Source organism: Heterodontus francisci, chromosome 4 (genome assembly GCF_036365525.1).
Source record: "Heterodontus francisci isolate sHetFra1 chromosome 4, sHetFra1.hap1, whole genome shotgun sequence".
Classification (NCBI taxonomy): domain Eukaryota; kingdom Metazoa; phylum Chordata; class Chondrichthyes; order Heterodontiformes; family Heterodontidae; genus Heterodontus; species Heterodontus francisci.
In genome coordinates, this window is record NC_090374.1 from 22,085,927 (window position 1) to 22,101,760 (window position 15,834).

The 15,834-nt window shown below is 45.0% G+C and overlaps 1 protein-coding gene across 6 annotated transcripts in view; it reads left to right on the forward strand.

The window, feature by feature from the left end:
* The window catches only part of clcn3 (chloride channel 3), a 235,118-nt gene that overhangs the window by 122,351 nt on the left and 96,933 nt on the right, over nucleotides 1–15,834 (forward strand). The window lies entirely within an intron of this gene.

Genomic DNA, 15,834 nt, shown 5'->3' on the forward strand with positions numbered 1-15,834 from the left:
AGTGACTGCCGTTGACATCAAGGCAGCATCTGACCAAGTGTTACATCAAGGAGCCCTCGCAAAATTGAAGTCAGTGGGAATCATGTGGAAAACTCTCCATTGGAGGTTACTATTGCTCAGAAACTTAACTGGATTCGCCATATAAATACTGTGGATTCAAGAGCAGGTCAGAGGCTGGGAATTCTGCAGCGAGTAACTCACCTCCTGACTTCCCAAGGCCTGTCCACTATCTACAAGGCACAAGTCCGGAGTGTGATACAATACTTTCCACTTGCCTGGATTAGTGCAGCTCCAACAACACTCAAGAAGCTCAACATCATCTAGGACAAAGCAACCTGCTTGATCGGCACCCACCCACCACCTTAAACGCTTACTCCCTCCACCACCGCACGCAGTTGCAGCAGTGTGTTCCATATACAAGATGTAATGCAACAACTCGCCAAGCATCTTTCGACAGCACCTTCTAAACCCACAACCTCTGCCACCTAAAATGACAAGAGCAGCAGATGTGTGGGAACATCATCACCAGCCAGTTCCTCTCCAATTCACACATCATACTGACTTGGATCTATATTGCTGTTCCTTCACTGTCGCTGTGTCAAAAACCTGTGTTACGACCAGGTGAGAAAGAGGTCGAGGTTTCTCTTTCAGCCTTCACCTGGTCTTACTGTAACAGGGTTTAATTTTAAACACACCATGCTTTTAGCTCCCCCTTGGTGAATTCTTGTTCACCACTTTCCAATTATAAGGCCTACAGATACACAACGCGCCCACGCTAGCATGCATATGTGATGCACACATGCAATTGGGGACAGAAAAGAACAGAAGAAATAAACTGGAAAAGTTTGAGGCAATATCTGAAAGAGATGGGAGCAGGTAGACAGACAGGAGGTCTTATTCAGTCCAGGCGCATTTGGCTTTCTTTTCTGGCTCTCAGTTCAAAGCTGTACAATTCAGAAAAAAAAATCCAGACTTCCAAGCAGGTTAGCATATGATTAACTGGTTTGACCACATCTGTTCATGGATTGTACTGGAGCAGGAGATAGCTCCTTTCTTCCACACTGTCTGTTAATAGGCAAAAATGTCTTTTCAGCCTGAGGCCTGGCAATGCCTTGTCACAGGCCTTCTCCTCTTCCCAGCAACAATTTGAAACTTAATGTTCATGTGGTGAAATTAATAATGTCTCATCCTTGGCAGGTGGGGGCCTGCATGACACCTCCACACCCAGGGGAATGAAATGTGATTTGAGAAAAGCGCATTTCATTAAAAGAGTTGAGAGAAAATATAAGATACAGAAAACGATGCATTTCGGTCATTCATTCCCATTCATTCATGAATCCTAAAACATACTAAAACTTTCTTCTTGGTGCCAGTGCTGCTTTAATTTCCCCTTTTTGTCACCCCAGTAACCATGTGGTCCTTTGGGGAAGTTTTTCCTCATTTCACCCATTTCCATGACTGCCTAGGGCCTTTGTTCCTGCTGAGGTAATTTTTATTTTAAAAGGTGGATCTATCCTGACCTCTCTTTTAGTGCTTTGCTGAGTGATGCAAAGGCTTTTGACTTTGTTCCCTTTTCCCCTGACTGTGGGGGAGGATTCTTTGTTAATCTCTCCTTTGAAAAAGGAAGCATATGTAAGGGCTAGAAAGCTGGGAACAGACGAAGCCCTTGAGGAATATAGAGAAAGTAGGAACGAACTTAAGCAAGGAGTCAGGAGGGCTAAAAGGGGTCATGAAAAGTAATTGGCAAACAGGATTAAGGAGAATCCCAAGGCTCTTTATACGTATATAAAGAGCAAGAGGGTAGCCAGGGAAAGGGTTGGCCCACTCAAGGACAGAGGAGGGAATCTATGCGTGGAGCCAGAGGAAATGGGCGAGGTACTAAATGAGTACTTTGCGTCAGTATTCACCAAAGAGAAGGACTTGATGGATGATGAGTCTAGTTAAGAGAGTGTAGATAGTCTGGGTCATGTCGTTATCAAAAAGGAGGAGGTGTTGGGTGTCTTGCAAAGCATTAAGGTAGATAAGTACCCAGGTCCTGATGGGATCTACCCCAGAATACTGAGGGAGACAAGGGAGGAAATTGCTGGGGCCTTGACAGAAATCTTTGTATCCTCATTGGCTACAGGTGAGGTCCCAGAGGACTGGAGAATAGCCAATGTTGTTCCTTTGTTTAAGAAGGGTAGCAAGGATAATCCAGGAAATTATAGGCCGGTGAGCCTTACGTCAGTGGTAGTGAAATTATTGGAGAGGATTCTTCGGGACAGGATTTACTTCCATTTGGAAACAAACAAACTCATTAGCGAGAGACAGCATGGTTTTGTGAAGGGGAGGTCATGTCTCACTAACTTGATTGAGTTTTTTGAGGAAGTGACGAAGATGATTGATGAAGGAAGGGCAGTGGATGTTGTCTACATGAAATTCAGTAAAGCCTTTGACAAGGTCCCTCATGGCAGACTGGTACAAAAGGTGAAGTCACACGGGATCAGAGGTGAGCTGGCAAGATGGATACAGAACTGGCTCGGTCATAGAAGACAGAGGGTAGCAGTGGAAGGGTGCTTTTCTGAATGGAGGGCTGTGACTAGTGGTGTTCCGCAGGGATCAGTGCTGGGACCTTTGCTGTTTGTAGTATATGTAAATGATTTGGAGGAAAATGTAGCTGGTCTGATTAGTAAGTTTGCAGACGACACAAAGGTTGGTGGAGTTGCGGATAGTGATGAGGATTGTCAGGATACAGCAGGATATAGATCGGTTGGAGACTTGGGCGGAGAAATGGCAGATAGAGTTTAATCTGGACAAATGTGAGGTAATGCATTTTGGAAGGTCGAATGCAGGTGGGAAGTCTACAGTAAATGGCAGAACCCTTGGGAGTATTGGCAGGCAGAGAGATCTGGGCGTACAGGTCCACAGATCACTGAAAGTGGCAACGCAGGTGGATAAGGTAGTCAAGAAGGCATACGGCATGCTTGCCTTCATCGGTCGGGGCATAGAGTATAAAAATTGGCAAGTCATGCTGCAACTGTACAGAACCTTAGTTAGGCCACTCTTGGAATATTGCGTGCAATTCTGGTCGCCACACTACCAGAAGGATGTGGAGGCTTTGGAGAGGGTGCAGAAGAGGTTTACCAGGATGTTGCCTGGTCTGGAAGGTATTAGCTTTGAGGAGAGGTTGGATAAACTCGGATTGTTTTTACTGGAACAATGGAGGTGGAGGGACGACATGATAGAGGTTTACAAAGTTATGAGTGGCATGGACAGAGTGGATAGTCAGAAGCTTTTTCCCAGGTTGAAGAGTCAGTTACTAGGGGACATAGGTTTAAGGTGCGAGGAGCAAAGTTTAGAGGGGATGTGCGAGGCAAGTTTTTTACACAGAGGGTGGAGAGGGCCTGGAACTTGCTGCTGGGGGAGGTGGTGGAAGCAGGTACAATAGTGACGTTTAAGAGGCACCTTCACAAATACATGAATAGGATGGGAATAGAGGGATACGGACCCCGGAAGTGCAGAAGGTTTTAGTTTCGACAGGCATCATGATTGGCGCAGGCCTGGAGGGCCGAATGGCCTGTTCCTGTGCTGTACTGTTCTTTGTTCTCTGGAACACTGCTGCCTGAAGGTATGTGTGCAGACTCTACTACACTCCCCTGTGGCACTTGGAGTAGGTGAGGCATCACCCTCTTCCCCCAAGAGGTCTTTCTTTGCCTCTTCAGGTTCCTGTAAATGCTGTTAGCAACTCTGGTGGGGTGTTTCTTGAGTCTGTATTTACGTAGGAGGATGTGGGGTCTAACTGTTCACATTTTCCGGGGTTGGCTGACCGGATAGTCGGGATTTTCATCCGGGATTCTTCCTGCACTTCCTTTACTCTGCCCTCTTGTTCTCTTTTTCCCCTTCCCTGCCTAACCTTTTGCCAACCTGGTGCCTTCCCATCCCTTTTTGTTCTCAGCGGGGGTCCCTTACAGTTCACCAGCCCTCTGCTGGAAGGTCCTCCTCACACTGTCGGTTGGGGGTTCCCCTCAACCTGGCACATGTGGCAACTCTTGCAGTACTCCACCACATCTTTTTGGAGTTCTGGCCAGTCAAACTGCTGTCTTATGTGGGCTTTGGTCTTTCGTATACTGGCATGTACAGCCACTGTAGTCTCGTGGGCCCTTCTTAATATTTCTCCCTGGTACCTCCGCGGCACCACTATCTGGGGAGCCACTGTCCACTCTTTGTCCTCAGGTTTGTGAGAAGAACTCCAGTTCCTCATCAGTATCTCATTCTTTAAATAGTAGCAATCAGGAACTCCCTGTGCTTCACTTTCAGACGGGGCAGCCTGTGCTAACTCTTAGAATTCTGGGTCGGCTCGCTGAGCCTCAACTAGGGAAAATCCATTTAATTCATTCCCTGGGTCTCCTAACTTTCCAAAGAAAGTCTACGACAGCCAGACCTCATGGTCATCTGCCTGCAGTGTCAATACTGTCTCCTCTGGAGGAGCTGGTTTGATCATGGCCTGATCCATGACACATTCAGGGAAACTTCAGGGGACCGTCTCCCGCAACTGCCCTGTCTCTCTGACCTCCTGCAGTCTGTCTTTCACTACTGGGGGGCCTCACACCTTCACCCCCGCCAGATCATTACCTAGGAGCAAACTAGGGACAATCCCTACGGTCACCGGTCCTGAAATTAAGTCACACTCCAAGTCCACCTGGTGTACAGGTACAGGCATACACTGCACTCCAGTACCATTCACCACCATTTAGGTGTTCACTGCACTCTTTGGGGGAAAGTTCAGGCTTTTTCCCAGTAAAAGGGATCTAGTGGCCCCTGTGTCCCTGAGAATCACTATGGGCTTGCTTGCCCCACTCTCGGGGTATGGGGTTACTCTCCCTTTGGCCACAAAACGCTGATAACCCTCAGGATCCCTATTAAATTTTCCTGCACTTGCAGCCGTAGACTTCCTGGGCTCTTACTGCAGTTAAAGCCACAGCTTGTTCTGTGCTGTGATTTCCATCAGGTTCCTGACTTCACTGCGTGGGTGTGCCCTGACTAACACTACCAGTTTTCCCTTTAGTTTCCAGCAGTCAGCTTTTAAATGCCCTGCTTTATTACAGTCATAGAGTCATGGAGTTAAACAGCACAGAAACAGCCCTTCGGCCCGTCATGTCTGTGCCGGCCTTACAGCACCCAACTATTCTAATCCCATATTCCTGCACTTGGCCCGTAGCCCTGTATGCTGTGGCGTTTCAAGTGGTCATCTAAATACTTCTTAAATGTTGTGAGGGTTCTTGCCTCCACCACCTCTTCAGGCATTGCGTTCCAGATTCGAACCACCCTCTGGGTGGAAAAAATGTTTCCTCAAATCTCCCCTAAACCTCCTGTCCTTACCCTAAATCTATGCTGCCTGGTTCTTGACCCCTCCGCTAAGGGAAAAAGTTTCCTCCTATCTAACCTATCAATGCCCCTCATAATCTGGTACACCTCAATCATGTCCCCCGTCAGCCTTTTCTGCTCCAAGGAAAACAACCCTAGCCTTTTCAGTCTCTCTTCATAGCTGAAATGCTCCAGCCCAGGCAATATCCTGGTGAATCTCCTTTGCACCCTCTCCAGTGCAATCACATCCTTCCTATAGTGTGGTGCCCAGAACTGTACACAGTACTCCAGCTGTGGCCTAACTAGCGTTTTATACAGCTCCATCATAACCTCCCTGCTCTTATATTCTATGCCTCGGCTAATAAAGGCAAGTATCCCATATGCCTTCCTAACCACCTTATCTACCTGTGCTGCTGCCTTCAATGATCTATGGACAAGTACATCGAGGTCCCTCTGACTTTCTGTACTTCCTAGGGTCCTACCATTCATTGTGCATTCCCTTGCCTTGTTAGTCCTCCCAAAATGCATTACCTCACACTTCTCAGGATTGAATTCCATTTGTCACTGCTCTGCCCATCTTACCAGCCCATCTATATTGCCCTGTAATCTAAGGATTTCCTCCTCACTGTTTCCAACACCACCAATTTTCGTGTCATCTGCGAACTTACTGATCATACCTCCTATATTCACATCTAAATCATTAATGTACACTACAAACAGCAAGGGCCCCAGCACCGATCCCTGTGGTACACCACTGGTCACAGGCTTCCACTCGCAAAAACAGCCCTCGACCATCACCTCTGCCTCCTGCCACTAAGCCAATTTTGGTTTCAATTTGCCAAATTGCCCTGGATCCCATGGGCTCTTACCTTCTTAACCAATCTCCCATGCGGGACCTTATCAAAAGCCTTACTGAAATCCATGCATACTACATCTACTGCTTTACCCTCATCGACACATCTAGTCACCTCCTCGGAAAATTCAATCAAGTCAGTTAGACATGATCTCCCCCTGACAAAGCCATGCTGACTCTCCCTGATTAATCCCTGCCTCTCCAAGTGGAGATTAATCCTGTCCCTCAGAATTTTTTCCAATATTTTCCCAACCACTGATGTTAGACTCACTGGCCTGCAATTACCTGGTTTATCCCTACTACCCTTCTTGAATAATGGTACCACATTCGCTGTCTTCCAGTCCTCTGGTACCTATTCTGTGGCCAGAGAGGATTTGAAAATTTGTATCAGAACCCCTGCTATCTCCTCCCTTGCCTCACATAACAGCCTGGGATACATCTCATCTGAGCCGGGGATTTATTCACTTTTAAGCCTGTTAAAACAGCTAATATTTCCTCCCTTTCAATGCTAATATGTCAGTGGAGTACAGTGGAAGCACACAGGGTTTCAGTCTTGCTCACAGCACCATCCTGTTTGGTTGGAGGAGGTCCCCCTGTGTCTCCTGCTTTCCTTTCTCTGCCAGGACTGCCTGGGCTTCTATCACCTTCCCACCCTTTGTCCTTTTCAGATTTGTGGTAGTGATCAGGAAAGGTTTACCCCTGGGAAACTGACTTATAAATTGAAGCAAACTCTTTGGCCAGAACGGCTGCATGGGTCTTTATGGCGAGCGGGAGAGAGTTATTAAATTCCTCTAACAGAACTACTTCCCTGAGATTCTCATCGCTGAGCTATATTTGAAGAGCCCTCAGCCGCTGGTCAAAAGCCGCTGCTTACTTCTTTCAAACTCTAGTTAAGTTTGATTAGCTTGCTTCTTGAGGGTTATAAACTTTTGGCGATAGGCTTTGGGTACTAATTCATCTGCCCTGAGGATGGCATTTTTTGTCAGTTCAAAATTTGATGAATTCTCATCTGGCAACAGGGAATAAACCTCATGGGCTTTTCCAGTTCGCTTCCTTTGTTGTAAAAGAGACCAGGTCTCAGCTGGCCATTTTAGCTGCTTTGCCAGTTTCTGAAAGAACACAAAAATCCTCCACATCTTCCTCATTGAATTTTGGGATTAAACAATTCTGTACCCAGCCCTGAATTACACTGCTCCATATTGGCCCCCTAGTTAACTCAAGCCGCCTTAACTCTCTTCGCATTCTTTCTGGAATATTCTCTCTCTCTTTCTCTCTCTCTTTCTCTCTCTCTTTCTCTCTCTCTTTCTCTCTCTCTTTCGCTCTCTCTTTCGCTCTCTCTTTCGCTCTCTCTTTCGCTCTCTCTTTCGCTCTCTCTTTCGCTCTCTCTTTTGCTCTCTCTTTCTCTCTCTTTCTCTCTCTTTCTCTCTCTTTCCTTTCATTTTCCTTTTCCTGTCTTCCTTTTTCTTCACATTCCTTCGGGAAGGCTCTCTCTTTCTCCCTCTCCTCTAATTCAAGTTTCTTTTGTTCCAATTGTATCTTTGCTAACAGTACCCTGTCGGAATCTGCTTCTAACCTGTTTCTGCTTCTTCAGATTCTAGGGAAAAATGGTTGGCCACTAACCTTAGGAGTTCAGACATCCTAACCTTGCCACGTACTGTGATCCCACACTGCTCAGCCATTTTCCTCAGCTCCTTCATAGAAAGTGCTTTTAACATCCCAAGTTACTTCACCCTGGCTTGGGGAGTCACTAGCTTCAGTTGCAGATATGTTTGTATTCAAGCACATACAACCACAAGAAAACCTGTATTGAAAACTTGCTCTTTTTGATTGGGAACAATTTGGCTTCCCACTTCCAATTTCTCTTATTTGTATGTGGGTAAATTCCGGATGCTAGCACCTAAACTTCTGTTGCGACCAGATGAGAAAGAGGTCTTGGGGTCCCTTTCAGCATTCACCTGGTCTTACTGTAACAAGGTTTAATTTTAAACACACTGTTTTAACTCCCCCTTGGTGAATCCTTGTTCACCACTTTCCAATTATAAGGCCAAGAAACTAGCACCAACAGGCTTTCTTGGGTTTCAAGAAGAAAAGTGAAATTTTATTAAATTTAAACTCTAATTCGGTTAACGCCTACGGATACAGGATGCGCCCACGCTAGCATGTATATGCGATACACGCATGCAGATGGGGACAGAAATAAAGTGTAACAGTTTGAGGCAATATCTGAAAAGTTTTTGTTATGGGTCTTCGAGCTCACTGTAAAGTCCTTGCTTGTAGGTAGATCTTGCTTTTTGTTGGGGCCCAGTATTCTTCTTAAACCTTGTTCTCTGAAGGAGACTTTTCTCGCTTGGGTGTGGTGTGTCTTTAATGGATTCAGAAGCTGGTGAGAAAGAGATGGGAGGTCTTCAGTCCAGGAGCATTCTACTTTCTTTTCAGGCTCTCAGTTCAAAACTGTACAATTCAGAAAAAAAACCCAGACTGCCAAGCAAGTTAGTTATGTGACTAACTGGTTGGACCACGTCTGTTTGTGGATTGTATTGGAGCAGGGAATAGCTCCTTTCTTCCACACTGTCAATATGCAAAAATGTCTTTCCAGCTAGGGGCCTGGCAACCCCTTGTCACAGGCCTTCTATTCTTCCCAGCAACAATTTGAAATTTAATGTTCATGTCGTGAAATTGGTAATGTCTCATCCTTGGCAGGTGGTGGCCTGCATGGCACGTGGAACTCCCAAAAAGCATTGTGGGTGTACCTGCACCAGATGGACTACAGCGGTTCAAGAAGGTGGCTCACCACCATCTTCTCAGTAGCAGTTGGAATGGGCAACAAATGCTGGCCTTGCCAGTGAGGCTCATATCCCTTGAAAGAATTTTAAAAAAGTATGTGTGCCTCGGCACCTCCCAGGCAGGGAATCATGAAGTCAGATCTATTAAAACCACAGAGAAAGTGATTGCAATGCATTAACATTTAGCAAGCACTCTGAGCACAAAAAGTTTTGTTTTGCAAAGCTGACTGAATTTTAAATAGTTTTACAATAAAAGCAGTCATTTTATATGTCCTACCAAGTGGTGAGTATGAAATGACAGACTGGTGTCTCGAATATAGAGCATGTTAATAAAGATGTCTCAGTGCAAATGGTAATGGCAGAGGAAGCATTTAAATTGCTTCATTTGCAAGAGTATAGTCAGATGAAACTTTCACTTAATTGCCCCACGGTATCAACTGAAACAGTCTCCATTTCACTAATACATAGTTTGAAATGAATCCACAATTTATTCTGAAGCGTCACATATCTACACAGTTCAGCTAATTTTTATCTCAGCGTGTGGGGCATCATGGCAATTGTACTTGCATCAAAGTTTGACTTCTCTGTCTTGTCAATGCCTGCATACAAAGAAGGGAATGTGTTGGTATTCTCTGTGTTTTCTAGCGCACTGCCATGGAGTGTTAGAATTTAGGTTCATGACAGGGTTGCTTAGGGAAAGTCTGAGTGCACCGAAGACATGTTGAGTGAAAACTTGAGCATGTGAACTATACTCAGATTTAGTAGCATTGGCAGAAATTTGGGAGCAATTTACTTGCTTAAAGAGGAGACTGTAGATGGTATGATAATTTTGTGCTCATCAAGACACATCACGTTCGAACTGCAAAATGAAACATGTGCCTGTTTCAGACAGGCTGTGTCAGCACTGTCTGTAGCACAGTTAGCTGCTAAGTAAAGGTCCTACTCTACCCCAGTGCATTCCCACCAGTGTTCCTGATATGAGTCATGTTTCTGAGCTCTTTGGGGTAAATTGACAATTACTGCTAATTAGGGATAGTTTAGTGTGATCATCCCACGCCCTTTGGCACCCTGAATGAAAGTGTTGAAATTTATATCACATGGGATGCTAATAATTAGATGAAACCCTCCTCCGCTTACTAATCAGTAGAGAGGCTCCAGATCCAAGTTCCAGAGATAAAAGATCACGATGCTTACCCAATGTGCCACTCAGTTTTGGAAAAATAAAAAGGCAGTTTGTTAACCCACTGTACCACCAAATTTGAGTGTGACAGGGCATATTGAGAAATTAGTTAGTAAAGCATATGGTATCTTGTGCTTCATAAATAGAGATATTGAGTACAAAAGCAGGGAAGTTATGCTGAACCTTTTATAAAGGTCTGGTTAGTGTATTGCATCCAGTACTGATCACCACACTTCAGGAAGGATGTGAAGGTCCTTGAGCAGTGCAGAGGAGATTTACCAGAATAGTTCTGGGGATGATGGAATTTAGCTAGATGAGGTCAGGTTGACCCCCTTGAAGTAAAGGAGGTTGAGGTGAGATCTGATAGAGGTGTACAGGTTTATGACAGCTTTTGATAAGGTGGACAAGGAAAAGCTGTTCCCATTAGCTGAGGGTGCAAGAACTAGGGGACACAGATTTAATGTTTTGAGCAAGAGATACAGGGGTGTGTGAGGAAGAACTTTTTTTACACTGCGAGTTTTAATGATATGGAACTCGCTGCCTATGAGTGTGGTGGAAGTGGAGGCGATGAATGATCCTCAGAGGAAATTGGATGGGCACTTGAGGGAAATAAACTTGCAGGGCTGCAAGGATAGAGCAGGAAAATGGTACTAACTGGATTGCTCTACAGAGAGCCCGCATGGACTCGATGGGCAGAATGCCGACCTCCTATGCCATAATCACTCTATGGTAAAATGTTAGTGAACTAAGTTATTGTATCACTCTGCTTCAGAGTGGTACAAGGGTCGTGTGTTATCCCACAGTGCCACCCAGTCTCCAGTTTAAAAAAAGAGGGCAGTGAACTAATCCACTGTGCCACTAAGTTTCAGAGAAGTAAAAAAAAAAAGTGTTAACCCACTGTACCACCCAGTTTCAATGAAATAAAGTGCAGTGTGCTAACGTACTGTGCCACCCAACACCCCACGTGATAATGTATAAAAATGCACAATGCATTTTTATTTTGTTTTTTAAAAACCAGTGGGGTAGAAATTCATCTCTAGCTGTGGCACATAATGGGCGGTATCGGATTGACTGTCGTGGAACTGCCTACCAGGCTCAACACAGCACTCCCCGGTCGATCCCCTTCACCCTGCAAGTTTATTTCCTTCAAGTGCCCATCCTCCCTTTGAAATCATTGATTGTTTCTGCTTCCACTACGCTTGTGGGCAGTGAGTTCTATATCATTACAACTCGCTATGTAAAAAAAAGTTCTTCCTCACGTCCCCCTGTATCTCTTGCCCAAAACCTTAAATCTGTGTCCCCTAGTTCTTGCACCGTCAGCTAATGGGCACAGGTTTTACTTGTCTAAGGTAACTAAGCCTGCCATAATCTTGTACACCGCTATCAAATCTCCCCTCAATCTCCTTTGCTCCAGGGAGAACAACCCTAGTTTTTCCAGCCTACACTTGTAGCTAAAATCCCGCATCCCTGGAATCATTCTGGTAAATCTGATCTGCAATCTGTCAAGGACACTCACTTCCTTTCTGAAGTGTGGTGACCAGAACTGAAAGCAATGCTCTAGTTTGGGCCTAACTAGAGCTTTATAAGGATTGCTCTGTGAAGAGCCAGCATGGACTTGATGGGCTGAATGGCTTCCTTCTTTGCCATAAATGACTCAGTGACTCAATAACAGGCAATCGATACTGCCCGTTTCGCGCTGCAGCCCAAAACAAATTTCTACCCCATTTTGTCCATCATCCATGTAGCTTGAATTCCATAACTAGAATTTTTTTTAGAACTAACAGCAGCAGAATCAGATTCATTTTAGACAGTAAAGAATAGCAGAAGCAATGGTAGATTTGATACTTTTTTCTGCCGAGTAATCTCTCGCTGTGCACAATCCTAGCTTGAAATGTCAGACAACATGCTCTCACACTACTGCTTATGCTGCTGACTGATCACCCATTTGGGGGCATGTTAGAATAGTTTGGATGACTCCCATTCTTTTACTTTCCTTGCTTATAGTTTCTATTTGTTCAATCAGATCACGAGATCCCTTTTAACTTCAGCCAAATTAAGGGGCTACCTATAATTTTCATGAGCGCTTGGTGATATTGGTTATTGGTCCATATACACTTGCAGAAATTGGAGTTTTATTTTCATTTCTCCTGGTATATCTTTGAGGTGGAAAACAAATATTTCTCTTCAAACATTTGTAAGTTTAAAATTGAAAGCTGCTTTTGCATCGGTCTAAGGGGAGTGCTTACACTGCTGGTTCCTGATGTGCTTATTTTACATCTGTGAGAGCTCCTACCTGGACATGAGCTGCTCTTTGGCTGAGAGTTGAAGTGCCTTTTTTCACATTCCCCTTTCTCATTTGCCAGTGTTTCTTGCTTTTCTGTCCCACACATCTGCCAAATTAGGCAATTAAGTCACTATAATTATACTGAACCTACAGTATAAACACCCTTGTAAGGCCAGTGTATGAATGGATTGAGCATATTATCAGCACATTAGAGAAATTTACTGCTAATTGTGTCGGAGAAGAAGGAGAAAGGATGGGAATGTAAGCACTTTCTTGTTATGCTGCAGATGTAAGAACATTTCTGTGTACATACACACAGACACACTCTCGCTCTCACTCTTTCACTCTCTCACTCTCTCTCTTTTTCACACACTCTCTCTCACTCTTTCACACTCTCACTCACTCTCTCTCACTCACTCTTTCACTTTCACTCACTCTTTCACTCTCTCTCATTCACTCTTTCACTCTCATTCTTTTTCTCTCTTGCTTGCTCACACTCTCGCTCGCACACACACCTGCATGCTGCCCCTTGGCGACATCATCCGAAAACAATGTCAGTTTCCACATTTATGCTGATAATATCTAGCTCTACCGCGCCACCAGCTGTCTCTAAATTGTCAAACTGCTTGTACACCATCCACTACTGGGTGAGCAGAAATTTCCTGCAACTAAAAAAGACTGAAGCCATTGTTTTGGTTCATGTCACTAACTGTACCCAAACTAGCCACTCCATCCCTCTACCTGGCAACTGTCTGAACCTGAACCAGACTTTTTGCAGTCTCACCACCTCTCTGCCTCTTTTTCCTACCTTTAAGACGTTCTTGAAAACCTATATAACCCCCTTTCCTAATATATACTTAGGTGCCAAATTTTGTTTGGTAACACTCCTGCTAAGTGCCTTGGGTTGTTTTGCTACATTAAAGACACTATATAAATATAGGTTCTTGTTGGGGGTGGTGTATGCATGTCTGTGCTTGCATATCGCTGCCAGTCACGGATTTGAAACTGTCCTAGCAGGTAAGTGCTCATACTTTGAAGCAAGGTAAGTAACAGTACAACAGATTGCTCTGGAAGTGGGTTATGAAGAGCAAGTGCTGTCTGTGTTCATCAGTGCAGCCTTGGTTTCCTTAAAATGTGAGTTAATCACATGTTTACATTGAGGCATATTTTCACCTTGCATCTGGATTTCAGAATCAGAATCACAGAATAATACAGTGCAGAAGAGGCCCTTCGGCCCATCGAGTCTGCACCGATGCATTAAAGACACCTGACCTGTCTACCTAATCCCATTTGCCAGCACTTGGCCCATAGCCTTGATTTGTAGCGTGAATTCGAAAATGTTCAGAGTGGTCAAACTGCAGGAAAACACTTTATGAAATTATGTGTATTACTTGTGATCTCTATACTGTGTCGGAAGCTTGAGTATTGTGTGGCAAATAATCCTAATGTACAATAAAATACATAACATTGAAGGTGGCAGGACAGGTTGGGAGAGCAGTTAATAAAGCATACAGTATCCTAGGCTTTATTAATAGGGGCATAAAGTACAAGAGGAATGAACTTGTATAAGACACTAGTTCGGAATCAGCTGGAGCATTGCATCCAGTTCTGGGTGCCGCACTGTATGAAATTTGTGAAAGCATTGGAAAGAGTACAAAAAAGATTCATGAAAATAGTTTCAGGGACGGGAACTGCAGTTATTAAGATAGATTGGAGATGTTGGGACTCTATCCACAAACATCCCCATCCTCAATGATGGGGGAGCCCAGCACATTAGTGCGAAAGATCAGGCTGAAGCATTTGTAACATTCTTCAGCCAGAAGTGACGAGTGGATGATCCATCTCGGCCTCCTTCTGAAGACCCCAGCATCACAGATGCCAGTCTTGAGCCAATTCGACTCACTCCATGTAAAATCAAGGAACACCTGAAGATACTGGATACTGTAAAGGCTATGGGTCCTGACAACATTCTGGCAATAGTACTGAAGATCTATGCTCCAGAACTTGCCACTCCCCTAGCCAAGCTGTTTCAGTACAGCTACAACACTGGCATCTCTCTGGCAATGTGGAAAATTGCCCAGATATGTCCTGTGCACAGAAAGCAGGACAAATCCAACTTCACCAATTACTGCCCAATCAGTCTGATCTCCATCATCAGTAAAGTGATGGAAGGTGTCGTCGACAGTGCTATCAAGCAGCACCTGCTTAGCAATAATCTGCTCAGTGACGCTCAGTTGGGTTCCTCACCTCATTACAGCCTTGGTTCAAACATGGACAAAAGAGCTGAATGCAAGAGGTAAGGTGAGAATGACTGCCCTTGACATCAAGGCAGCATTTGACTGCATATGGCATCAGGGTTCTAGCAAAACTGGAATCAGTGGGAATCGGGGAAAACTCTCCGCTGGTTGGAGTCATACCTAGCGCAAAGGAAGAGGGTTGTGGTTGTTGGAGGCCAATCATCTCAGCTCCAGGACATCACTGCAGGAGTTTGTCAGGGTAGTGTCCTAGGCCCAACCATCTTCAGCTCCTTCACCAATGAACTTCCTTCAATTATGAGGTCAGAAGTGGGGATGTTCACTGATGATTAGACAATATTTAGCACCATTCGCGACTCTTCAGATACTGAAGCAGTACATGCAGAAATTGAGCAAGAGCTGGACAATATCCAGGCTTGGGCTGATAAGTGGCAAGTAACATTTTCACCACACAAGTGCCAGGCAATGACTATCTCAAACAAGAGAGATTCTAACCATCTCCCCTTGACACATTCAAATGGCATTACAATCGCTGAATCCCCCACTATCAACATCCTGGGGATTACCATTGACCAGAAACTGAACTGGAGTAGCCATATAAATACCATGGCTACACGAGCAGGTCAGAGACTGGGAATCCTGCGGCGAGTAACTCATTTCCTGACTCCCAATGCCTGTCTACCATCTATCTACAAGGCACAAGTCAAGAGAATGATGGAATACTGTCCACATTCCTGGATGGGTGCAGCTCCAACAACACTCAAGAAGCTCGAAACGATCCAGGACAAAGCAGTCTGCTTGATTGGCACCCCATCCACCACCTTCAACATTCACTCCCTCTACCACCGACGCACAGTGGCAGCAGTGTGTACCATCTACAAGATGCACTGCAGCATTGCACCAAGGCTCCTTAGACAGCACCTTCCAAACCCACGACCTCTACCACCTAGAAGGACAAGGGCAGCAAATGCATGGTAACACCACCACCTGCAAGTTCCCCTCCAAGCCACACACCATCCTGACTTGGAGCTATATCGCCGTTCCTTCACTGTCGCTGGGTCTAAGTCCTGGAACTTCCTTCTGAACATCACTGTGGGTGTACTTACCACACAAGGGCTGCAGTGGTTCAAAAAGGT